Below are 25445 nucleotides of genomic sequence, written 5' to 3'. Positions count from 1 at the left end.
TGTGTACGAGAGTTATCATTTATAAGTCTGCAGGTTTGTGAATTGCAGTGCCCCTGAGCTCCATTATTCAACTCGCTTTCTTGGGAGCTGGCCGCAAAAGCGCAGTATTGCTTCAGGCCGTATTCTGGTTCCAGGCGGCAGGCTGAGCTTGTGGTTAATTCTTCTTCCTGATGGGAAAATAGAGTGACCTGTGCCTGTCCCAACACCTAGAGCTAGTCTCTCATTGGTTCCCCCTCTTCCCGTTCATCGTCAGGACAAATTGCAACTTCTACGGAACAGGAGGATAAATGTGCTGATTCTCCAAGGAGGGTGATTGCTAGTAAAGCGGCTGGAATGGCGAAAGCGAGCACACGGAGATGAGAAATCAGGTGCGTTTTTGAAACCTTTCCCGATCACACGGTGTACCATCTTCTGGGTTTCTCATGCATGTTTTCCAGGTAGGAAGATGCCCTTGAACCTGGAGATGTGGGACTCATTGGATGAGTTCCACGCAGTATTACTTTAAATGGTCTGCGTTTCCTCACGTAGCCTCACCAAACCTCTCAGCACCAAGAGTGTCCCCGCTTATGTCTCAATCAGCTGTGGGTCTAGATATGGTCAATCCAGGTGACATCACAGCCCCTGAACGAATTTTGTAAGAATTTCTCTCTCTTTCACTGTCTTTGTTTCACGGGTTGTTAAAAGTAATTGATTTTTAGAATGGGGTTTAGCTGCTTTGCACTGCTGTGTTTATGCCGCTTTATACCCACTTGACTCAGTTACAGAGAGATATCAATACATAGATTTTAAGAATCTTACTAGTCAGATATATCCTTGTGAGGTGAATAGCGGGTGTTGAGTCCAGTTCACTGAGCAAGGAGTAGGTCTTGTCTATTACATATTGGGTTTATGGAACGGTGTCTGAGCTAATTTGAAACCCTTGTTTTATGCATCACCCCACCTCACCTTTCCCGTTAAGCAGCCATAGTGTGTTTTCTAAACGTGCGACTGTGTTCTGTTTTGTAATTCAGTTCAAGTGTAGCGGTTTTTACATTCCCTCTATAAGTGATATCTTATGATAAGTGTCTTTTTCTGTGTGACTTATTTAATTTAGAATCGTCGTAATTAAATCCACTCATCATGCTTCTACTAGCATTATGATGTTGATTTCATGGCTGAGTGATATTCCATTGTACATAAGGACCACAACTTCTTTATCCATTCTTCTCTTTCCTGGAATATTTAAGGTGTCATGAAGTTGAGGTTCTTGTCAATAGAGCAACCCAAAATTTTGGGGTGCCTGTGTCTTGCTGATTTTAGTTTTCACAATTTATACGACCATGATTGGAAGTGCCCTATGCTCTCTAAGCAGAGTTTGTTAGATATTTCAGGACACACCGTACACTTCTCCAGAGTGGCTTTTTGCAATTTACATCCCGCCCATCAGCGTAGCAAGGCTCCCATTTCTCCAAGGCGTGTCCTACATTTCTGGTTTTGACACTTTATTCAGCATGGCCCGTTTGACCGATGGGACGCGAGACTTCTTTGTAGCGCTGATTTGCCTTTCCAGGTTGCTTGGTTGGCCAAAAAGGGCGTTTTCGTTTTTTCCTGAATATATTCAGGAAAAAACGCATACGCACTTTTTGCCCAAGGGCATCATTGTCGAGGTTTTGCACCTTTTACTGTGCTCGAAAGGCGATTCGAAAATACCTCCTGAAATCTGATTCTTGCAGTTCTGCTTTGCTTTCAAATCCTCTTCGTTGACTCTCCTCAATATATTTGTGGACGAGAGTTATCATTTATAAGTCTGCAGGTTTGTGAATTGCAGTGCCCCTGAGCTCCGTTATTCAACTCGCTTTCTTGAGAGCTGGCCGCAAAAGCGCAGGATTGCTTCAGGCCGTATTCTGTTTCCTGGCAGCAGGCTGAGCTTGTGGTTAATTCTTCTTGCTGATGGGAAAATAGAGTGACCTGGGCCTGTCCCAACACCTAGAGCTAGTCTCTCATTCCTTCCCCCTCTTCCCGTGCATCCTCAGGAAATATTGCAACCTATACGGAACAGGAGGTTAAAGGTTCTGATTCTCCAAGGAGGGAGATTGCTAGTAAAGCGGCTGGAATGGCGAACCGGAGCACAAGGAGATGAGAAATGAGGTGCGTTTTAGAAACCTTTCCTGATCACACGGTGTACCATCTTCTCGGTTTCTCATGCATGTTTTCGATGTAGGAAGATGCCCCTGAACCTGGAGATTTGGGACCCATGGGATGGGTACCACGCAGTATTACTTTAAAGGGTCTGCGTTTGATCACTGAACCTCACCAAACCTCTCAGTCCCAAGAGTGTCCACCCTTATGTCTCAATCAGCTGTGGGTCTAAATATGGTCAATCCAGGTGGCATCATAGCCCCTGAACTAATTTTGTAAGAATTTCTCTCTCTTTCACTGTCTTTGTTTCACGTGATTTTAAAGTAATTGATTTTTATAATGGGGTTTAGCTGCTTTTCACTGCTCTATTTATGCCGCTTTATACCCACTTGACTCACTTACAGAGAGATATCAATACATAGGTTTTAAGATTCTTACTAGTCAGATATATTCTTGTGCGGTGAATAGGGGGTGTTGAGTCCAGTTCACTGAGCAATGAGTAGGTCTTGACTATTACATATTGGGTTTATGGAACGGTATCTGTGCTAATTTGAAAACCTTGTTTTATGCATCACCCCACCTCACCTTTCCCGTTAAGCAGCCATAGTGTGTTTTCTAAACGTGTGACTCTGTTCTGTTTTGTAATTCAGTTCAAGGGTAGCGGTTTTTACATTCCCTCTAAAAGTGATATGTTATGATAAGTGTCTTTTTCTGTGTGACTTATTTCACTTGGAATCGTCGTAATTAAATCTACTCATCATGCTGCTACTACCTTTATGACGTTGATTTCATGACTGAGTGATATTCCATTGTACATAAGGACCACAACTTCTTTATCCATTCTTCTCTTTCCTGGGATATTTAAGGTGTAATGAAGTGGATGTTCTTGTCAACAGAGCAACCTTAAACTTTGGGGTGCCTTTGTCCTGCTGATTTTTAGTTTTCCGAATTTATATGCCCATGAGTAGAAGTGCGTTATGCTCTCTAAGCTGTGTTTTTTAGATGTTTCAGGACACACCGTACACTTCTCCAGAGTGGCTGTTGGCAATTTACATCCCACCCATCAGCGTAGCAAGGATCCCATTTCTCCATGGCCTGCCCTGCATTTCTAGTTTTGACATTTTATTCAGCATGGCCCTTTTGACCGATGGGAAGTGTGACTTCTTTGTAGTGCTGATTTGCCTTTCCAGGTTGCTTGGTTGGCCAAAAAGCGCGTATGCGTTGTTTCCTGAATATATTCAGGAGAGAACGCATACGCCCTTTTTGGCCAAGAGCATCATTGTCGAGGTTTTGCCGCTTTTCCTGTGCTTTAAAGGCGATGCGAATCTACCTCCTGAAATCTGTTTCCTGCAACTCTGCCTTGCTTTCAAATCCTCTTCGTTTCCTTCCCTCAATATATTTGTGGACGAGAGTTATCATTTATAACTCTGCAGATTTGTGACTTGCAGTGCGCCTGAACTCCATTTTTCAAGTAGCTTTTATTGGAACTGTCCGCAAAAGCGCACGATTGCTTCAGGCCCTATTCTGGTTCCGGGTGGCAGACTGAGCCTGTGGTTAATTCTTCTCCATGATGGGAAAATAAAGTGGCCTGTGCCTGTCCCAACACCTAGAGCTAGTCTCTCATTGGTTCCCCCTCTTCCCGTTCATCCTCAGGACAATTTGCTGCCTTTTCGGAACAGGAGGTTAAAGGTGCTGATTCTCCAAGGAGTGAGATTGCTAGTAAAGCGGCTGGAATGGAGAACCCGAGCACAAGGAGATGAGAAATGAGGTGCGTTTTAGAATCCTTTCCCGATCACACGGTGTACCATCTTCTGGGTTTCTCATGCATGTTTTCGATGTAGGAAGATGCCCTTGAACCTGGAGATATGGGACCCAAGGGATGGGTACCACGCAGTATTACTTTAAAGGGTCCGCGATTGCTCACCCAACCTCACCAAACCTCTCAGCCCCAAGAGTGTCCACCCTTATGTCTCAATCAGCTGTGGGTCTAGATATGGTTAATCCAGGTGGCATCACAGCCCCTGAACGAATTTTGTAAGAATTTCTCTCTCTTTCACTGTCTTTGTTTCACGGGTTTTTAAAAGTAATTGATTTTTTTTAATGGGGTTTAGCTGCTTTGCACTGCTGTGTTTATGTCGCTTAACACCCACTTGACTCACTTACAGAGAGATATCAATACATAGGCTTTAAGAGTCTTCCTAGTCAGATATATTCTTGTGCGGTGAATAGGGGGTGTTGAGTCCAGTTCACTGAGCAAGGAGTAGTTCTTGTCTATTACATATTGGGTTTATGGAACGGTATCTGAGCTAATTTGAAACCCTTGTTTTATGCATCACCCCACCTCACCTTTCCCGTTAAGCAGCCGTAGTGTGTTTTGTAAACGTTTGACTCTGTTCTGTTTTGTAATTCAGTTCAAGGGTAGCGGTTTTTACATTCCCTCTATAAGTGATATCTTATGATAAGTGTCTTTTTCTGTGTGACTTATTTCACTTAGAATCGTCGTACCTAAATCCACTCATCATGCTGCTACTAGCCTTATGACGTTGATTTCATGGCTGAGTGATATTCCATTGTACATAAGGACCACATCTTCGTTATCCATTCTTCTCTTTCCTGGGATATTTAAGGTGTAATGAAGTGGAGGTTCTTGTCAACAGAGCAGCCCTAAACTTTGGGGTGCCTGTGTCTTGCTGATTTTTAGTTTTCCCAATGTATACGCTCATGAGTGGAAGTGCCCTATGCTCTCTAAGCTGTGTTTTTTAGATGTTTCAGGACACACCGTACACTTCTCCAGAGTGGCTGTTGGCAATTTACAGCCCGCCCAGCAGCGTAGCAGGGCTCTTATTTCTCCATGGCCTGTCCTGCATTTCTGGTTTTGACAGTTTTTTCAGCATGGCCCTTTTGACCGATGGGAAGCGAGACTTCTTTGTAGCGCTGATTTGCCTTTCCAGGTTCCTTTGTTGGCCGAAAAGGGCGTATGCGTTTTTTCCTGAATATATTCAGGAAAAAAGGTATATGCCCTCTTTGGCCAAGGGCATCATTGTCGACGTTTTACCGCTTTTCATGTGCTTTAAAGGCGATTCGAATCTACCTCCTGAAATTTGTTTCTTGCAATTCTGCCTTGCATTCAAATCGTCTTCGTTGCCTTCCCTCAGTATATTTTTGGACGAGAGTGATCATTTATAACTCTGCATGTTTGTGAATTGCAGTACCCCTGAGCTCCATTTTTCAACTCGCTTTTTTTTGAGCTGGCTGCAAAACCGCAGGATTGCTTTAGGCCCTATACTGGTTCCATGGGGCAGGCTGAGCCTGTGGTTAATTCTTCTTCTTGATGGGACATTTGAGTGACCTGTGCCTGTCCGAACATCTAGGGATTGTCTCTCATTGTTTCTCCTCCTTCCCCTTTATCCTCTGGACAAATTCCAAACTCTGTGCAACAGGATGTTGAAGGTGCTGACATCCTCGAGTTTGGAGAATGTTAGGAAAGAGGCTGGAAGGGTGAACCCGACAACCGGGGGATTAGGAGATGAGGTGCCTTTTCCAAAATCTTCCTGATCCAACCGTGTACTATCTTCTGGGTGTCACAGGCATGTTTTAGCTGTAGGAAAGGTCCCATGTATGTTAGGAGAACACCAGGGATTTTTTCAAATCAGTATCTCCCCGATTCCCAATCTGGGGAATTTTTAAGCTACTGGTACATGTATGTTCATTAAGGGACTGGGCTGTAGGCAGAGTCCGAACTTTAGAGGTTTGTAGTCTTCACGGTCAGAAACGCTCACCATCGGCCTCCTTTAGGTTCCATTTTATCTGTAGTTGATAGATGATGTCGATATAGATATCTATTGTTTTTCAGATTATTTCCCCTTAGGGGTTATTACAAAATATTGAGTATAGTTCCCTGTGCTATACAGCAGTTCCTTGTTGATGATATATTTTATACATAGTGGTGTGTATATGTTAATCCGAAACTGTTAATTTATCCCTCCTCCCACCTTTCCCCTTTGGTAATAAAAAAATACAAGATTTTATACTTCTCAGAAATCTAGGAGCTGAAAGAGAGGTATCATTTTCAATGGAAAATCATTCAAAACAAGATTGAAACTCAGCCAAGATTAGTAGATCCGCATCCTTGGAAAGAAATCACTGCATTTCTCTACTGTTGACCTGACAAATACGCAAACCCCTCCACTGAACTTGCTTATAATAAAGTGATGGAAATATCAAATGGAAGTGTTAGAAATACCTTATTTTACACGAGCCTTATACACTGCTCTATGTTAATTACAGTTTGGCTCACACATCTGTTCATTGAAGTTACAATATTTGGCTCACACATCTGTTCATTGATGTTACAATATTTGGCTCACACATCTGTTCATTGAAGTTACAATGTTCTCAAATTCTGTTACTGATCCTGCAGAGTCGGCCCCAACAAGGGTCCCCCTGCCCAGTGTCATTGGAGCCAACAGATCGAGACTGAGTTTGGTTCAGAAGCAAAGGAAAACTTTATATTTTGATCAGAGAATGGAGAGGTGAGAGCGTGCACTCCCCCGCGGGCTGTGGGCCGGGCTGCTGTGTAGGGATCCCGTCAGCGTCAGCGGGAGGGACGGGGCGGAGCTCTCGAGGGCCGGGTTGGCTGGAGCTCAGGCTCTATGAGGCGGAGTCTGCACGGGGCCCCGAGAGCTGAGGTGTCGGCCCAGCCATTTTGCACTAGGAAATCGGGTCTGAAGTGCCAGGTGTGGGACCTCTGCCTGTGGAAACCTAGGAACAAGTGAAATTAGAAAAAGCACAAAGGAAAAAAAGGTTAGACTTTATTTTATTGCCCAGATTCTATTTTTATCTCCCAGGAATTTTTAATGGGCTTTGCCAGTGACAAACCCCTCCTCTGCCTCTTGTCCCATTCCACATTCTTGGGGCGCTGAGGGTGCAGACACTTCTTCTGTAAATGCTTCGTGCTGAGTTGGGTGTCCTCATACCCGGGGGGAGGGGCAGGACTTCTCCCCAGCAGCCTCCAGGTGAGGTTGATTGTCCCCAGGCCTCCTCCCTCACTGCTCGTCTGCCTGAGCACCAGCGTTGGAAGTTTTATAGATTCTAATGACCTTTAAGGGTCCAGGAAAGAGATGTGCAGGGACGCTGGGGGGGCCGGTTTTACCCTGCTCCACATTGGTTCGGCCCCCTTAGGCTGACGGTTTCTGCCAGCCTAGATGCTCTGACCAGTAGTCTGTGCTTTCTTCAGTTAAGCCACTGAATTAACGTACAAACAGCACCAGGTGTCAGAGCCCTGCCTGCTCAACTCCCAGACAGTCCAGGGCCGGTGGTGATCCAGGACCATGACGGCCACTCAGTCACCGCCCTTTTGAAGTAACCAGGAGTCCATCTGGTCTCATTGGCCGCCGTCACTGTGGTGTCTGTAGGCTTTTCTATGGTGGCAGCGTTATTTAGGGTTCCCCTGCCAAGTTTATTAGCTCCGCTCTGGGTGCAGTAAGTCCTGCAAGCAATAGTCTGTTCTTTTGGGGCACACTCTTGTGGTTTTCTGAGAGAAGCTCCAGGTCAAGTGATGGTCACACGAGTCGTCATGGGGGCCTGTTGCCCCAGGTTGTCTCTCTGGAGGTTGGAGTTGGAGGGCCTCCTCACTCGAGGTCATTGTGCCCACGGAGCGATCCCTGCAACTTCAGGGCATGGTGGGTGGTTAGGATCACCAAGTGGCGTCCTTTACCCTTAGGAGGGAGCTGGCCTTGCGGGCTGCTCATTTCCAGGTTTTTAGATACCCCCAGTATCCTGGTCGGATGGGGTGGCTGGCCAATGCCTGGAGGGCATTCTTGCGTTGTTCCATTTCAAGTGGTCCCAGTTTTTGCACTAAAACTCCAAGGGCGATTCGCCTTCGACCAGGAATATAAAGGTCAAAGGGTTTAGCTAAATTAGGGAGGTCCATGGCAAGGGACTGAATTGACTGCTCTTTCCTTTCTTGAAAGGCCGCTTCTGGATACTATTCAAAAGGATCATCATCTTTTCCTTTCAGTGTTTCATATAGAGGCCCAGGTATTAGACTGTAGTTAGGGATCCAGATGCAGCAAACCCCGGTCTCCCCAGGAACCCCTAAGCTGTCTTCTAGTTTTAGGAAGGGTGAGGCTGCAAATGGCTTCTTCCCTTTCCTGGGATGGGCTTCTCCGATCTTCTGTGAGAATGAAGCCCAGGCAGGTCACCTTAGTCTGTGATATTTGAGCCTTTTTCTTGGACACCTTCTATCTTTTATTGGCTAGGTAGTCCAGAGGCCTCCTTAGTAGGGCTGGCAATCAGAATGTCGTCTGCATTTTTTTTTTAATTTGTTTATTTATTATTTATGGCTGTGTTGGGTCTTCGTTTCTGTGCGAGGGCTTTCTCTAGTTGCGGCAAGCGGGGGCCACTCTTCATCGCGGTGCGCGGGCCTCTCACTATCGCAGCCTCTCTTACTGTGGAGCACAGGCTCCAGACGCGCAGGCTCAGTAATTGTGGCTCACGGGCCTAGTTGCTCCGCGGCATATGGGATCTTCTCAGACCAGGGCTCGAACCTGTGTCCCCTGCATTGGTAGGCAGATTCTCAACCACTGTGCCATCAGGGAAGCCCAGAATGTCGTCTGCATATTGAAGGAGGGTTCACTTCTCCAGAGGTAGATCTTTTAGGGTTTTAGCTAACGTTTCCCCAAAGATGGTGTGGAAATTTTTGAACCCCTGGGGCAGGACGGCCAAGCAGTATTGTTTTTGTTGTATGTTGAGTCGTGCCACTCACAGCCAAAATTTCTTGTGACTCTGGGACTGATGGAATACAGAAGAAGGCATCATTGAAGTCTAATACAGAATACCATATCCTGGTGGATGGTAGAATGACCAGCAGGGTGTAGGAATTAGGAACTACTGGATGTATATCCTCTGTGGCTTCACTGACTGTCCTGGCGTCCTTTACCTTTACGGGGCTCTCATGGTCAGGCCCCTCCCAGGATATGGAGCTCACCTGTGCAGGTAGCCAGCAGCCCACGGGGCTCTCGTGGTTAGGCCCCTCCCAGGATATGGAGCTCACCTGTGCAGGTACGCAGCAGCCCACGGGGCTCTCATGGTCAGGCCCCTCCCAGGATATGGAGCTCACCTGGGCAGGTACCCAGCAGCTCACGAGGCTCTCGTGGGCAGACCCCTCCCAGGATATGGAGCTCACCTGGGCAGGTACCCAGCAGCTCATGGGGCTCTCGTGGGCAGGCCTCTCCCTGGATATGGAGCTCCCTTGGACAGGTACCCTGGCAGAACTGGGCACACAGGAACCGTGCACATAGTCCTCATTGCAGAGCACCCCCAGCACACCTGTCGCTCAGAGCTGACACAGAGCACCTCAGAGCAGGGCTTGAACTAACAAACATCAGCTCCGACAGGTCTGTGACCCTAGGCTTCTCTCTGTGCGGCCTCCCTCCGCCTGGTCTTCCAGGGGCTTCCACTGCAGCCGGGGCACCAGGCCTCTGTCTCCACCCACCAACCCTCCTCTCCCTGACTCCTGGGTTCCTCTCATTAGGAGAGGGTCTTCTTGAAGTTGTCTTCCACTCATGGACCAGATAAAATGATTAGAAAACAAGCCAGGGCTGCCGCCCCTTGTCTATCCTGACTCTCGGGACCCTACACCTGTTCCTTGGATCTGGCCGGTGCAGCAAGGCCCATTTTCTGCAACTCTGAGCCCCTGAGGGGCGAGGATTGGCTGACCTGGGCAGCCTGACCTGGCCGGCCAGCCTTTCCCAGGTGTGCCTGGGTTGAGGTCAATATAAACACCCCTCCAGGCAGCAAAAGCCTCTGCAGCTGTGCCTGACGCCATATTCTCTGCCCCGTCAGCAGTCTCGGGGTTGTGCTGGTGGGAGGGAGTAGCGCCTACGGCTCTATGAGTGGCCCCGTGTGAGTGGGGCTCTGCTGGACTTTCTGCAGGAGTTGCCGGGCTGCCACCTGCTAAAGAAGAGGATGTGTCACCCATACCTGCTGCTGGAATTTCTACCCAGGCAGAGGTGAGGAAGGAAAAAAGCAGTGGGGGCCGGGACAGGAGGGGTACCTCAGGCAGGGAAATGGAAAGATTCCAGAAGAGCGCCCGGGGCCAGGACCGTCTTGGCTGGCCTGCATGCACCAAGTCGGCCTGCGTGCTGTCGCTGGTGTGACTCCAAGCCCCTTCCTCTAGGCTTTAAAGTCTTTGCACACATTCAGGTGTTTTACCTGGGAAGGGTGGGAAAAGTTCAGCAGCAGCTGGCCTGGGGCTCAGCTCACGTTTACTCAGAGACGCCTCCTCACGGTCCCCCAGCTTTGCAATGAGGACGCTCCTTGCGGGGGAGCTGCTGGCTGCATGGGAGACGATTCCCCACCTCTGACCAACTTCAGAATTGTGTACCACTGGAGCAAGTGCCCTGATAGGGATTTCCTCTGTATGACCAGTGGGTTCTGTTTTTTTTTTTCTTTTTTGGTTCAAGGTAGGTTTTATTCCTCTTTTTGTATTTATAGATATAAGCATGGAAATAATTCATTCATATAAATACGTCTATGGGAAGGACAGAACTTTTTTTTCTGTTTTATGTTTTTAAATATTTTTAAATTTTTAAATTTTATTTTATTCATTTTTTTATACAGCAGGTTCTTATTGGTTATCTATTTTATACATATAAGTGTATACATGTCAATCCCAGGCTCGCAATTCATCCCACCACCACCACCCTGCCTCTTTCCCCCCTTGGTGACCATACATTTGTTCTCTACATCTGTGTCTCTATTTCTGCCTTGCAAACCGGTTCATCTGTACCATTTTTCTAGGTTCCACATGTATGCGTTAATATACGATATATGTTTTTCTTTTTCTGACTTACTTCACTTTGTATGACAGTCTCTAGATCTATCCACGTCTCTACAAATGACCCAATTTCGTTCCTTTTTATGGCTGAGTAATATTCCATTTTACATATGTACCACATATTTTCCATTTGTCTATCTATGGGCATTTAGGTTGCTTCCATGACCTGGCTATTGTAAATAGTGCTGCAATGAACATTGTGGTGAATGTGTCTTTTTGAATTATGGTTTTCTCTGGGTATATGCCCAGTAGTGGGATTGCTGGGTCATATGGTAATTCTATTTTTAGTTTTTTAAGGAACCTCCATACTGTTCTCCATAGTGACTGTATCAATTTACATTCCCACAAATAGTGTAAGAGGGTTCCCTTTTCTCCACACCCTCTCCAGCATTTGTTGTCTGTAGATTTTCTGATGATGCCCATTCTAACTTGTGTGAGGTGATACCTCATTGTAGTTTTGGTTTATATTTCTCTAATAATTAGTGATGTTGAGCAGCTTTTCATGTGCTTCTTGGCCATCTGTATGTCTTCTTGGGACAAATGTCTATTTACGTCATCTGCCCATTTTTGGATTGGGTTGTTTGTTTTTTTACTGTTGAGCTGCATGAGCTGTTTATATATATTGGAGATTAATCCTTTGTCCATTGATTCGTTTGCAAATATTTTCTCCCATTCTGAGGGTTGTCTTTTCGTCGTCTTTGTAGTTTCCTTTGCTTTTCAAAAGCTTTTAGGTTTCATTTGCTCCCATTTGTTTATTTTTGTTTTTTATTCCATTACTCTAGGAGGTGGATCAAAAAAGATCTTGCTGTGATTTATGTCAAAGAGTATTCTTCCTATGTTTTCCTCTAAGAGTTTTATAGTGTCCAGTCTAACATTTCGGTCTCTAATCCATTTTGAGTTTATTTTTTGTGTATGGTGTTAGGGAGTGTTCTAATTTCATTCTTTTACATGTAGCTGTCCATTTTTCCCAGCACCACTTATTGAAGAGACTGTCTTTTCTCCATTGTATATCCTTGCCTCCTTTGTCATAGATTAGTGGACCATAGGTGTGTAGGTTTGTCTCTGGGCTTCTTTTTTTTTTTCTTTTACATCTTTATTGGAGTATAATTGTTTTACAATTGTGTGTTAGTTTCTGCTGTATGAAAAAGTGAATCAGCTATACGTATACATATAACACCATATCCCCTCCCTCTTGCACTTCCCTCTCACTCCCTTATCCCACCCCTTTAGGTGGTCACAAAGCACCGAGCTGATCTCCCTGTGCTATGTGGCTGCTTCCCAGTAGCTATCAATTTTACATTTGGTAGTGTATATATGTCCATACCACTCTCTCACTTTGTCCCAGCTTACCCTTCCCCCTCCCCGTGTCCTCAAGTCCTTTCTCTATGTCTGTGTCCTTAATCCTTTCCTGCCCCTAGGTTCTTCATAAACTTTTTCTTTTAGATTCCATATATATGTGTTAGCATACGGTATTTGTTTTTCTCTTTCTGACTTACTTCACTCTGTAGGACAGACTCTAGATCCATCCACCTCACTACAAATAACTCAATTTCGTTTCTTTTTATGGCTGAATAATGTTCCATTGTATATATGTGCCACATCTTCTTTATCCAGTTATCTGTTGATGGACACTTAGGTTGCTTCCATGTCCTGGCTATTGTAAATAGAGCTACAATGAACATTGTGGTACATGACTCTTTTTGAATTATGGTTTTCTCAGGGTAAATGTCCAGTAGTGGGATTGCTGGGTTGTACGGTTGTTCTATTTTTAGTTTTTAAGGATCCCCCATCCCGTTCTCCCTAGTAGCTATATCAATTTACATTCCCACCAACAGTGCAAGAGGGTTCCCTTTTTTCCAATAAATGCCTCTCCAGCATTTATTGTTTGTAGATTTTTTGATGATGGCCATTCTGACTGGTGTGAGGTGATATCTCACTGTAGTTTTGATTTGCCTTTCTCTAATGATTAGTGATGTTCAGCATCCTTTCATGTGTTTGTTGGCAAACTGTATATCTTCTTTGGAGAAATGTCTATTTAGGTCTTCTGCCCATTTTTGGATTGGGTTGTTTGGTTTTGTGATATTGAGCTACATGAGCTGCTTTTTGGAGATTAATCCTTTGCCTTTTGCTTCATTTGAAAATATTTTCTCCCATTCTGATGGTTGTTTTTTCATCTTGCTTATGTTTTCCTTTGCTGTGCAAAAGATTTTAAGTTTCATTAGGTCCCATTTTTTTTATTTTTGTTTGTATTTCCATTTCCCTAGGAGGTGGGTCAAAAAGGATGTTGCTGTGATTTATGTCATAGACTGTTCTGCTTATGTTTTCCTCTAAGAGTTTTATAGTGGCTGGTCTTACATTTAGGTCTCTAATCCATTTTGAGTTTATTTTTGTGTATGGTGTTAGGGAGTGTTCTAATTTCATTCTTTTACATGTAGCTGTCCAGTTTTCCCAGCACCACCTACTGAAGACACTGTCTTTTCTCCATTGTATACCCTTGCCTCCTTTGTCATAGATTAGTTAACCATAGGTACGTGGGTTTATCTCTGTGCTTTCTATCCTGTTCTATTGATCTATATTTCTGTTTTTGTGTCAGTACCATAACATCTTGATTACTGTAGCTTTATAATATAGTCTGAAGTCTGGAAGTCTGATTCCTCCAGCTCTTTTTTTTTTCCCCTCAAGGCTGCTTTGGCTATCCGGGGTCTTTTGTGTCTCCCTACAAATTTTAAGATTTTTTTTTTCTAGTTCTGTAGAAAATGCCAAAGGTATTTTGATAGGGATTGCATTGAATCTGTAGATTGCTTTGGGTAGTATAGTCATTTTCACAATATTGATTCTTCTAATCCAAGAACATGGTATATGTCTCCATCTGTTTATATCATCTTTGATTTCTTTCATCAGTGTCTTATAGTTTTCTGAGTACAGGTCTTTTACTTCCTTAGGTAGGTTTATTCCTAGGTAGTTTATTCGTTTTGTTGCAGTGGTAATGGAATTGTTTCCTTAATTTCTCTTGCTGTTCTCTCATTGTTAGTGTATAGGAATGCAAGCAATTTCTGTGCATTAATTTTGTATCCTGCAACTTTACCAAATTCATTGATTAGTTCCAGTGGTTTTCTGGTGGCATCTTTAGGATTCTCTATCTATGATATGATGTCATCTGCAAACAGTGACAATTTTACTTCTTCTTTTCCTTTTTGTATTCCTTTTATTTCTTTTTCTTCTCTGATTGCCATGGCTAGGACTTCCAAAACTATGTTGAATAGTAGTGGTGAGAGTGGACATCCTCATCTTGTTCCTGATCTTAGAGGAAACGTTTTCAGTTTTTCACTGTTGAGAATGATGTTTGCTGTGGGTTTGTCATATATGGCCTTTATAAGGTTGAGGTAGTTTCCCTCTATGCCCACACTCTGCAGAGTTTTTATCATAAATAGATGTTGAATTTTCTCAAAATCTTTCCCTGCATCTATTGAGATGATCATATGGTTTTATTCTACAATTTGTTAATATGGTGTATAACATTGATTTGTGTATATTGAAGAATCCTTGCATCCCTGGGATAAACCCCACTTGATCATGGTGTATGATCCTTTTAACGTGTTGTTCGATTCTGTTTGCTAGTATTTTGTTGAGGATTTTTACATCTATATTCATCAGTGATATTGGTCTATAATTTACTTTCCTTGTAGTATCTTTGTCTGGTTTTGGTATCAGGGTGATGGTGGTCTCATAGAATGAGTTTGGGAGTGTTCCTTCCCCTGCAATTGTTTTGAAGAATTTGAGAAGGTTGGGTGCTAGCTCTTCTCTAAATATTTGATAGAATTCACCTGTGATGCCATCTGGTTCTGGACTTTTGTTTGTTGGAAGATTTTTAATCACAGTTTCAATTTCATTGCTTGTGATAGGTGTGTTCATATTCTCTATTTCTTCCTGATTCAGTCTTGGAAAGTTATCCCTTTCTAAGAATTTGTCCATTTCTTCCAGGTTGTCCATTTTATTGGCATAGAGTTGCTTGTAGTAGTCTCTTAGGATGCTTTGTATTCCTGTGGTGTCTGTTGTAACTTCTCCTTTTTCACTTCTAATTTTGTTGATTTGAGTCCTCTCCCTCTTTTTCTTGGGTCTGGCTAAAGGCTTATCATTTTTGTTTATCTTCTCAAAGAACCAGCTTTTAGTTTTATTGATCTTTGCTTTCATTTTCTTTGTTTCTATTCCATTTATTTCTGCTCTGATCTTTATGATTCCTTTCCTTCTACTAACTTTGGGTTTTGTTCTTCTTCCTCTAGTTCCTCTAAGTGTAAGGTTAGATTGTTTATTTGAGATTTTTCTTGTTTCTTGAGGTAGGCTTGTATTGCTATAAACTTCCCTCTTAGAACTGCTTTTGCTGCATCCCATAGGTTTTGGATCATCGTGTTTTTGTTGTCATTTGTCTCTAGGTAGTTTTTGATTTCCTCTTTTATTTCTTCAGTGATCTCTTGGTTATTTAGTAACGTATTGTTTAGCCTCCATGTTTTTTGTTTTTTACGGATTTTTCCCTGTAATTGATTTCTAATCTCATAGCATTGTGGTCGGAACAGCTGCTTGATATGATTTCAGTTTTCTTTAATTTACTGAGGCTTTTTTGTGACCCGAGATGTGATCTATCCTGGAGAATGTTCCGTGTGCAGTTGAGAAGAACGTGTAATCTGCTGTTTTTGGATGGAATGTCCTATAAATATCAGTTAACTCTATCTGGTCTATTGTGTCATTTAAAGCTTGTGTTTCCTTATTAATTTTCTTTCTGGATGATCTCCACTGGTGTAAGTGAGCTGTTAAAGTCCCCCGCTATTATTGTGTTACTGTCGATTTCCTCTTTTATAGCTGTTAGCAGTTGCCTTATATATTGAGGTGCTCCTATGTTGGGTACATATATATTTATAATTGTTATATCTTCTTCTTGGATTGATCCCTTGACTGTTATGTAGTGTCTTTCCTTGTCTTTTGTAACATTCTTTATTTTAAAGTCTATTTTATCTGATATGAGTATTGCTACTCCAGCTTTCTTTTGATTTTCATTTGCATAGAATATATTTTTCCATCGCCTCACTTTCAGTCTGTATGTGTCCCTAGGTCTGAAATGGGTCTCTTGTAGACAGCATATATATAGGTCTTGTTTTTGTATCCATTCAGAGAGGCTGTGTCTTTTGGTTGGAACATTTAGTCCATTCATGTTTAAGGTAATTATTGATATGTATATTACTATTAATTGTTACGGGTTTGTCTTGTTGGGTCCTTTTCTTCTCTTGTGTTTCCCACTTAGAGAATTTCCTTTAGCATTTGGTGTAGAGCTGGTTTCATGGTGCTGAATTCTCTTAGCTTTGGCTTGTCTGTAGGATTTTTGATTTCTCTATGAAATCTGAAAGAGATCCTTGCTGGCTGGAGTACTCTTGGTTGTTGGTTCTTCCCTTTAATCACTTTAAATTTATCATGCCACTCCCTTCTGGCTTGTAGATTTTCAGCTGAGAAATCAGCTGTTATGGGAGTTCCCTTTTATGTTATTTGTCATTTTTCCCTTGTTGCTTTCAATAATTTTTCTTTGTCTTTAATTTTTGTCAATTTGGTTACTATGTGTCTTGGCATTTTTCTCCTTTGATTTATCCTGCCTGGGACTCTCTGCGCTTCCTGGACTTGGGTGGCTATTTCTTTTCCCATGCTAGGGAAGTTTTTGACTATAATCTCTTCAAATATATTCTTGCGTCCTTTCTCTCTCTCTTCTCCTTCTGGGACCCCTATAATGTGAATGTTGTTGCATTTAATGTTGTCCCGGAGGACTCTTAGGGTGTCTTCATTTATTTTCATTCTTTTTCTTTATTCTGTTCCATGGCAGTGATTTCCACCTTTCTGTCTTCCAGGTCACTTATCCGTTCTTCTGCCACAGTTATTCTGCTACTGATTCCTTCTAGTGTATTTTTCATTTCAGTTATTATATTATTCACCTCTGTTTGTTTGTTCTTTAATTCTTCTAGGTGTTTGTTCCTTAATTCTTCTAGGTCTTTGTTAAGCATTTCTTGCATCTTCTCGATCTTTGCCTCCATTCTTTTTTTTTTTTAATTTTTTTTTACGTTTTTTAAAAAAACATCTTTATTGAAGTATAATTGCTTCACAATGGTGTGTTAGTTTCTGCTTTATAACAAAGTGAATCAGCTACACATATACACACGTTCCCATATCTCCTCCCTCCCGCATCTCCCTCCCTCCCACCCTCCCAATCCCATCCCCCCAGTTGGTCACAAAGCACCGAGCTGATCTCCCTGTTCTATGCGGCTGCTTCCCACTAGCCATCTATTTTACATTTGGTAGTGTATATATGTCCATGACACTCTGTCACCCTGTCACATCTCACCCCTCCCCCTCCCCATATCCTCAAGTCCATTCTTTAGTAGGTCTGTGTCTTTATTCCCATCCTGCCACTAGGTTCTTCATGACCTTTTTTTTCCCTTAGATTCCATATATATGTGTTAGCATACTGTATTTGTTTTTCTCTTTCTGACTTACTTCACCCTGTATGACAGACTCTAACTCCATCCACTTCATTACAAATACCTCCACTTCATTTCTTTTTATGGCTGAGTAATATTCCATTGTATATATGTGCCACATCTTCTTTATCCATTCATCCGATGATGGACACTTAGGTTGCTTCCATGTCCTGGCTATTGTAAATAGAGCTGCAATGAACATTTTGGTACATGACTCTTTTTGACCTATGGTTTTCTCAGGGTATATGCCCAGTAGTGGGATTGCTGGGTCGTATGGTAGTTCTATTTTTAGTTTTTTAAGGAACCTCCATACTGTTCTCCATAGTGGCTGTATCAATTTACATTCCCACCAACAGTGCAAGAGTGTTCCCTTTTCTCCACACCCTCTCCAGCATTTATTGTTTCTAGATTTTTTGATGATGGCCATTCTGACCGGTGTGAGATGATACCTCATTGTAGTTTTGATTTGCATTTCTCTAATGATTAATGATGTTGAGCATTCTTTCATGTGTCTGTTGGCCATCTGTATATCTTCTTTGGAGAAATGTCTATTTAGGTCTTCTGCCCATTTTTGGATTGGGTTGTTTGTTTTTTTGTTATTGAGCTGCATGAGCTGCTTGTAAATCTTGGAGATTAATCCTTTGTCATTTGCTTCATTTGCAAATATTTTCTCCCATTCGGATGGTTGTCTTTTGGTCTCGTTTATGGTTTCCTTTGCTGTGCAAAAGCTTTTAAGTTTCATTAGGTCCCATTTGTTTATTTGTGTGTTTATTTCCATTTCTCTAGGAGCTGGGTCAAAAAGGATCTTGCTGTGATGTATGTCATAGAGTGTTCTGCCTATCTTTTCCTGCAAGAGTTTGATAGTGTCTGGCTTTACACTTAGGTCTTTAATCCATTTTGAGTTTATTTTTGTGTATGGTGTCAGGGAGTGTTCTAATTTCATACTTTTACATGTACCTGTCCAATTTTCCCAGCACCACTTATTGAAGAGGCTGTCTTTTCTCCATTGTATATGCTTGCCTCCTTTATCAAAGATAAGGTGACCATATGTGCGTGGGTTTATCTCTGGACTTTCTATCCTGTTCCATTGATCTATATTTCTGTTTTTGTGCCAGTACCAAACTGTCTTGATTACTCTAGCTTTGTAATATAGTCTGAAGTCAGGGAGCCTGATTCCTCCAGCTCCATTTTTCATTCTCAAGATTGCTTTGGCTATTCGGGGTCTTTTGTGTCTCCATACAAATTGTGAATTTTTTTGTTCTAGTTCTGTGAAAAATGCCAGTGGTAATTTGATAGGGATTGCATTGAATCTGTAGATTGCTTTTGGTAGTAGAGTCTTTTTCACAATGTTGATTCTTCCAATCCAAGAACATGGTATCTCTCTCCATCTATTTGTATCATCTTTAATTTCTTTCATCAGTGTCCTATAATTTTCTGCATACAGGTCTTTTGTCTCCTTAGGTAGGTTTATTCCTAGATATTTTATTCTTTTTGTTTTTGCCTCCATTCTTTTGCCAAGGTCTTGGATCATCTTCACTCTCTTTATTCTGATTCTTTTTCTGGAAGGTTCCCTATCTCCACCTCATTTCGTTTTTTTTCTGGGGTTTTATCTTGTTCCTTGATCTGGTATAAAGTCCTCTGCCTTTTCATTTTGTCTATCTTTCTGTGAATGTGGTTTTCCTTCCACAGGCTTCAGAATTGTAGTTCTTCTTCCTTCTGCTGTCTGCTCTCCAGTGGATGAGTCTATCTTAGAGGCTTGTGCAAGCTTCCTGATGGGAGGGACTGGTGGTGGGTAGAGCTGGGTGTTGCTTTGGTGGGCAGAGCTTTAATCCGCTTGTCTGCAGATTAAATAAAACTTTAATAAAAAGTTTAATCTGCTTGTCTGCTGATCCATGGGGCTGGGTTACCTCCCTGTTGGTTGTTTGGCCTGAGGCAACCCAGCACTGGAGCCTACCTTGCTCTTGGTGGGGCTAATGGCGGACTCTGGGAGGGCTCACACCAAGGAGTATTTCCCAGAACTTCTGCTGCCAGTGTCGTTGTCCTCACGGTGAGCCACAGCCACAGCCACCACCTGCCTCTGCAGGAGACCCTCTAAAACTATCAGGTAGTTCTGGTCATTCTCCTACGGGGTCACTGCTCTTTCCCCTGGGCCCTGATGTGCACATTACTTTGTGTGTGCCCTCCAAGAGTGGAGTATCTGAGTGGAGTTGAGACTCTGAGACTCTGCGTGGAGTCGCACAGACTCTGGGTCCTGTGAAGCTTCGATGTTTGGTGGTTCTAGAAATCCTATAGGAGACGGTCCACAGCAGGTGAAGCTAAAGCTCTCAGTAGAGGTGATGAAGCCAAAGATCTGCAGTTCCGACTAGAGGTGCCAATGTACATACAGGACAAAATCATCTCGTGTGAATGTAGTTCAGGCATGTTTAAGATGAATGGAGCCATGTTAATGCCTACCATATTCTATCTTGAGCCTCTCCTCAGGGACCCCCTCCTCAGTTCCTGAGGCTCCTGTAAGTCATGTAAAGGGGACTGGAGAGTGGGCTCTGTCCAGTCTGAGCCCTGAGTTACCCTGTGTGTATCTTAGGATACTTTGTATTTCTGTGGGGTCTGTTGTAACATCACCTCTTTCATTTCAGATTTATTTCGGCCCTTTCTTTTTTTAAAAAAAACATACTATTGTTGTCTTTTATTCTTTACAGAAGTGTAATAAGTGTTTGACCTACTATCCTCACTCTATGTATACTTTTTGCAGTGAGATTTTTACTTTACTTTGTTTTCTTGCTACTATCAATAATTAGTGAGACTTCTTTTAAGCTATCTTCAACATTGCTTATAAAACTGCTTTATTAGTGATGACAGAGCCTTAATGGAAGTCATGTTCTGGTTGTAAATTAGAATGCAATGTGCCAGCAAAAAGCCCCTTAAGTTTATGTCTCATTACTTCTTGTTCTTTTTTTAATTTAATTTTTATTTTTTATCAGAGCAAATTTGATTAAAATGTTTTGTTTCTTCTAGGTGTGCAAGATGTGGTTCTTTTAAACATATACATATATCTATTCTTCTTTGGATCATTTTCCCATGTTGGTTATGACACAATGTTGAGTAATCTTCTCTTGGTATTACGTAGGTCTTTGGTGATTACATATTTCACATGTGTTTCTATATCTATGTTAACCCCAATATCTTAATGTATCCAATCCTCACACCTTTCCATTTGATGAAACATAAGTTTCTTTAATGAATCTGTGATTGCATTTCTCTGTGGAAATATCTTCATTGGTATCAATTTTTAGCTAAGACCTGTAAGTGATATTATAGGATATGTGTCTTTTGTTTTCTGACTTAGTACAATTTGCCTGATTACCGCAAGAATCATACATGGTGCTGCAAATGGCCTTGTTTCATTTTTTTCCCTGGCTAATATTCCATCTGTACATGAACCAGTTCTTCTTTGGCAACGCAACTCTTGATGGACTTTTTGGTTGTCTCCATGTCTTGGCTATTGTAATACTGCTGCAATGCACATTTGCTTGCCTGTGTCTTTGCAGATCTATCTTCCTATGTTATAGGCCAAGGAGTGGGCTTGCTGTATCATATGGTAGCTCAGTGTGTACGTTTTAAAGGCACCACCATTCAGTTCTCATTAGTGGCTCTTTCCAGGTTACGTCCAACTTAAAGTTGAGGGTATGCATTTCTCCAAAACACCTTCAGTATATATTGTTTGTAGTTTTATTGCTGATGGTTATTCTGACAGGTACGAGCTGAGACCTCTTTGTTGTTGAACTTGCATGTGTCCCAAAATCTGTTGAAATTGAGCTTTAAAGCATGTCCTTTTTATTTATCAAACTGTGATTACAGCTTAGTTCTTCAAAGTGTTTACTTAAAGTATGTGTCACATTTTGAAATTTTTTGGCCATTACCTCCCTCAAGACATTTTGAGGGCAGGTTTCATTTACAGCCCTGCAGTACTTGTTCATATGAAGTGACCATTAGCACAGGCTTTAAAGCTGCTTTTGCAGGTAACGACCAGAAGGCGGCAGCCTTTCTATGTTCCCCACTCTGGTAACTAGGGAAACACACCTTCTGGCCACTGGTGGCCCTCGGTTATAAATTAGAGTGCAATGTGCCCGGATAAACCCACAAATGCTGACGTCTCCTTACTTTTGCTTTGTTTTCTAGATTTAATTTATATTGATTATTGGAGTAATATTCCATTGTGTACATGGAACACTTCATCTTGGTGCATTCCTCGGTTGATGGACATTTTTGTTGCTTCCAAGTGTTGGCTATGGTAAATAGTGCTGGAGTGCGGGATTGCCAGCCTGTGACTTTTTGATTTTCATTTTCTCAGGTGATAGGCCCAGAAGTGGTTGTGACTGATTGACTGGTAGCTCAATGTTTCCCTTTTGAAAGCACCTACATTGTGTTTTCATTAGTGGCTCTTTACATGCCCCCCCCCTTACAACCGAGGGTACGCATTTCTCCACACTCCCTTCAGCATTTATTTTTTGCAACATTTTTCCTAATGGCCATTCTGACTGCTGTGAGCTGATAGGTTTTTGTAATATGGGTATTCATGTCATTAAAATTTCTAAAATTCATCAGTTTTCCACACCTTTTTTTTCTGTTTAAAAAAAAAAGAAAAAAGTGTGAGTACAATATAGCTCTTGAAAGTGTCTTCTTGGAACGTTGCCCTCATTTGAATTTTTTGGTCAATTTTCAACCCCAGGATTGTTTTGGAGGGTAGGTGTCATTTACAGGCCTGCGGTTATCTGAATACTTAGTGACCTTAAGCAATGGGTTTAAAGCTTCTGTTGTGGGAAACGGCTACAATGGGGTAGCATTTCTCCATTCCCAAATCTGGGTACTAGGGCAAGAGCCTTTCTGGAAGTCATGTTCCAAGGTTGTAAATTAGAATGGAATGTGCAAGAAGATAGCCCCATATGTTTATGTCTCATTAATTCTTCTTGGTTTTTAAAATTTTTAAAATCGGGGTTAAGATTAGAATATTGTTTGTCCTAAGTGTACACAGTCTGGTTCATTTATACATTATATACGTCTATTCATGTACAGATCCTCTTCCCATGTAAAATATTACAGAGTGTTCCGTAGACCCCCCCTTAATATATGGTCTGGCTTTTTGATAAATATATATAATATGTATTTATATATGTAGAGTAACACTAATCTTCATTTATCCATTGCCCCCACCTTTACTTATACATGAGCAGAGTTTGATTTCTAAGCCTGTGAGTGTCTTTCTCTTTGGAAATATGTTCATTTCTGTCAGTTATTAGATAACACCATAGGTGATATCAGAGGGTATATGTCTTTTGCTTTCCGATCGACCTCATGTTTTGGGATTATCTCCAGGCTCATCTATGGTGCCTCAAAGAGAAGTGCTTCAATGTTTTCCATGGCGAATATTGAATTGTGTACATGGACCACTTCTTCTTGGTGCATTTCTCTGTTGATGGATATTTTCGTTGCTTCTAAATGTTGCCTATGGTAAATATTGCTGGAGTCCAGGATTGCCAGCCTGTGATTTTTGATTTTCCTTTTCTCAGGTGATAGACCCAGCAGTGGGTATGATTGATTGACTGGTATGGTAGCTCAACGTTTACCTTTTCAAGGAACCTCAATTGTGGGTTCATTAGTGGCTCTTACCACGTCCCCCTTAGAATCGAGGGTACGCATTTCTCCACAATCACGTCAGCATTTCTTGTTTGCAGCATTTTTGTTGATGGCCATTCTGACTGGTGTGAGCTGATAGGTTTTTGTAATTTGGGTTTACATGTCTGTAAAAATTCCAACAATTCATCATTCATCACCACGCCATTTACTTTTCTGTTAAAAGAAAAAAGAAAAAAAGTGTGAGTATAATATACCTCTTCAAATTTACTTTTTGGAAGGTTGCACTCTAGAATTTTTTGATCGATTTTCGACCTCAGTATTTTTTGGAGGGCCGCTGTCATTTACAGAACTGCAATTGGTGAAGATTTAGTGACCTTTTGCAGTGGGTTTAAAGCTGCTGTTGTGGGAAATGGCCTCAAGGATGCAGCATTTCTCCATTCCCAAATCTGGGTACTAGTGCAGCAGAGCCGTTCTGGAAGTCGTTTGCCTAGGTTGTAAATTTGAATGGAATGTGCCAGGAAAACCCCCCATAAGTTTATGTCTCATTACTCCTAGTTCGTTGTTTTAATTTTTTCAATTGGGGTAATGGTTAGAATGTTGCTTGTCCAAGGTGTACACACTCTGGTTCATCTACATATTCTATATACCTATTTATATAGAGATCCTCTTCCCGGGTAAATTATTACAGAGTGTTCCGTAAACCTTCCTTGCTATATGGTCGGTCTATTTGATATACGTATATAATATGTATTTGTATACATATGGTAACGCTAATCTTCATTTATCCATTCCCGCCACCTTTCCTTTTAGATAAGCATAGTTTTTTTTAATAAGTCTGTGGTTGACTTTCTCTGTGGACATATGTTCATTTGTATCAGTTATTAGATAACACCTATAAGTGATATCATAGGATATAGGACTTTTGCTTTCCGACTTACCTCATGTTCTGTGATTATCTCCAAGATCATCTATGGTGCCTCAAAGAGCAGTGTTTCATTGTTTTCCATGGCTAGTATTCATTGTGTACATGGACCACTTCTTCTTTATCCTTTCATCTGTTGATGGACATTTTGGTTGCTTCACTGTCTTGTCTATTGTGAATAAGGCTGCAGTGCAGCTTTTGCAGCCCGGGTCTTCTTCATTCTGGTCTTCTCAGGTGAGAGGCCCTTTGGTGCGCCTGCTGGATTGAATGGTACCTCAATTTTTCCTTTTCAACGCAGCTCCTTTCTGTTCTCATTATTAGCGTTTAACCCTTTTACATCTCACCAGCAGCTAGAGGGTACACAGTTCTCTAAAACCTCTTCAGCATTTATTGTTTGTAGACTTTTTGCCAATGGTCAGTCGACTGGTGTGAGTTGCAAACTTTTTGTAGATTAGATTGCATGAGTCTAATTCTTCCTGAGGCTGAGCTTTTATCCATTTTCCTTTCTTTAAAAAGAGAGTGAGTAAAACTTAACTCTTCATACTATCTTCGTGAACATTTTGCCTGTTTTGAATTTTTTTATCCACTCCCTACCTCAGCACAATTTTGAGGGCAGGTGTCCTTTACAGCCCTGAGTCCTTGTGAATGGTAAGTGACCATTAGCTGTGGGTTAAAAGCTGCTCTTGCGGGAATCGGCCACAAGGCGGCAGCATTTCTCCTTTACCAAATCTGGTTACTAGGGCAACAGAGCCTTACTGGAAGTGGTGTTCTAGGTTGTAAATTAGAATGGAATGTGCGAGGAAAAAGCCCTTTAAGTTTATGTCTCCTTACTTCTTGTTGGTATTTTTAACTTAATTTTTATTTTTTCTCACAGCAAACTTGATTACAATGTTTTGTTTGTTCTAGGTGTGCAAGATGTGGTTCTTTCACACATATACATATATCTATTCTTCTTCGGATCCTTTTCCCATGTAGGTTATGACACAATGTTGAGTAGTCTTCTCTTGGTATTGCGTAGGTCTTTGGTGATTCTATATTTCACATGTGTTTGTATCTCTCTGTTAACCTCAATATGGTAATGAATCCAATCCTCACACCTGTCCATTTGGTGAACCATAAGTTTTTTCATGAATCTATGAAAGTGTTTCTCTGTGGAAATATCTTTGTTTGTATCATTTTTTAGGTAACACCTATATGTGATACGATAGGATATGTGTTTTTCGCTTTCTCACTTACTCCAAGTTGCGTGATTACTTCTAGACTCATCTATGGTGCTGGAAATGGCATTGTTTCATTTTTTTCACTAGCTCATATTCCATCTGTACAGGTAACAGTTCTTCTTTGTCCACCCATCTGTCGGTGGACTTTTTGGTTACTTCCATATCTTGGCTATTGTAATACTATGCAATGCAGATTTGCG

Source organism: Balaenoptera ricei, chromosome 16 (genome assembly GCF_028023285.1).
Source record: "Balaenoptera ricei isolate mBalRic1 chromosome 16, mBalRic1.hap2, whole genome shotgun sequence".
Classification (NCBI taxonomy): domain Eukaryota; kingdom Metazoa; phylum Chordata; class Mammalia; order Artiodactyla; family Balaenopteridae; genus Balaenoptera; species Balaenoptera ricei.
This window is presented reverse-complemented; position numbering follows the sequence as displayed.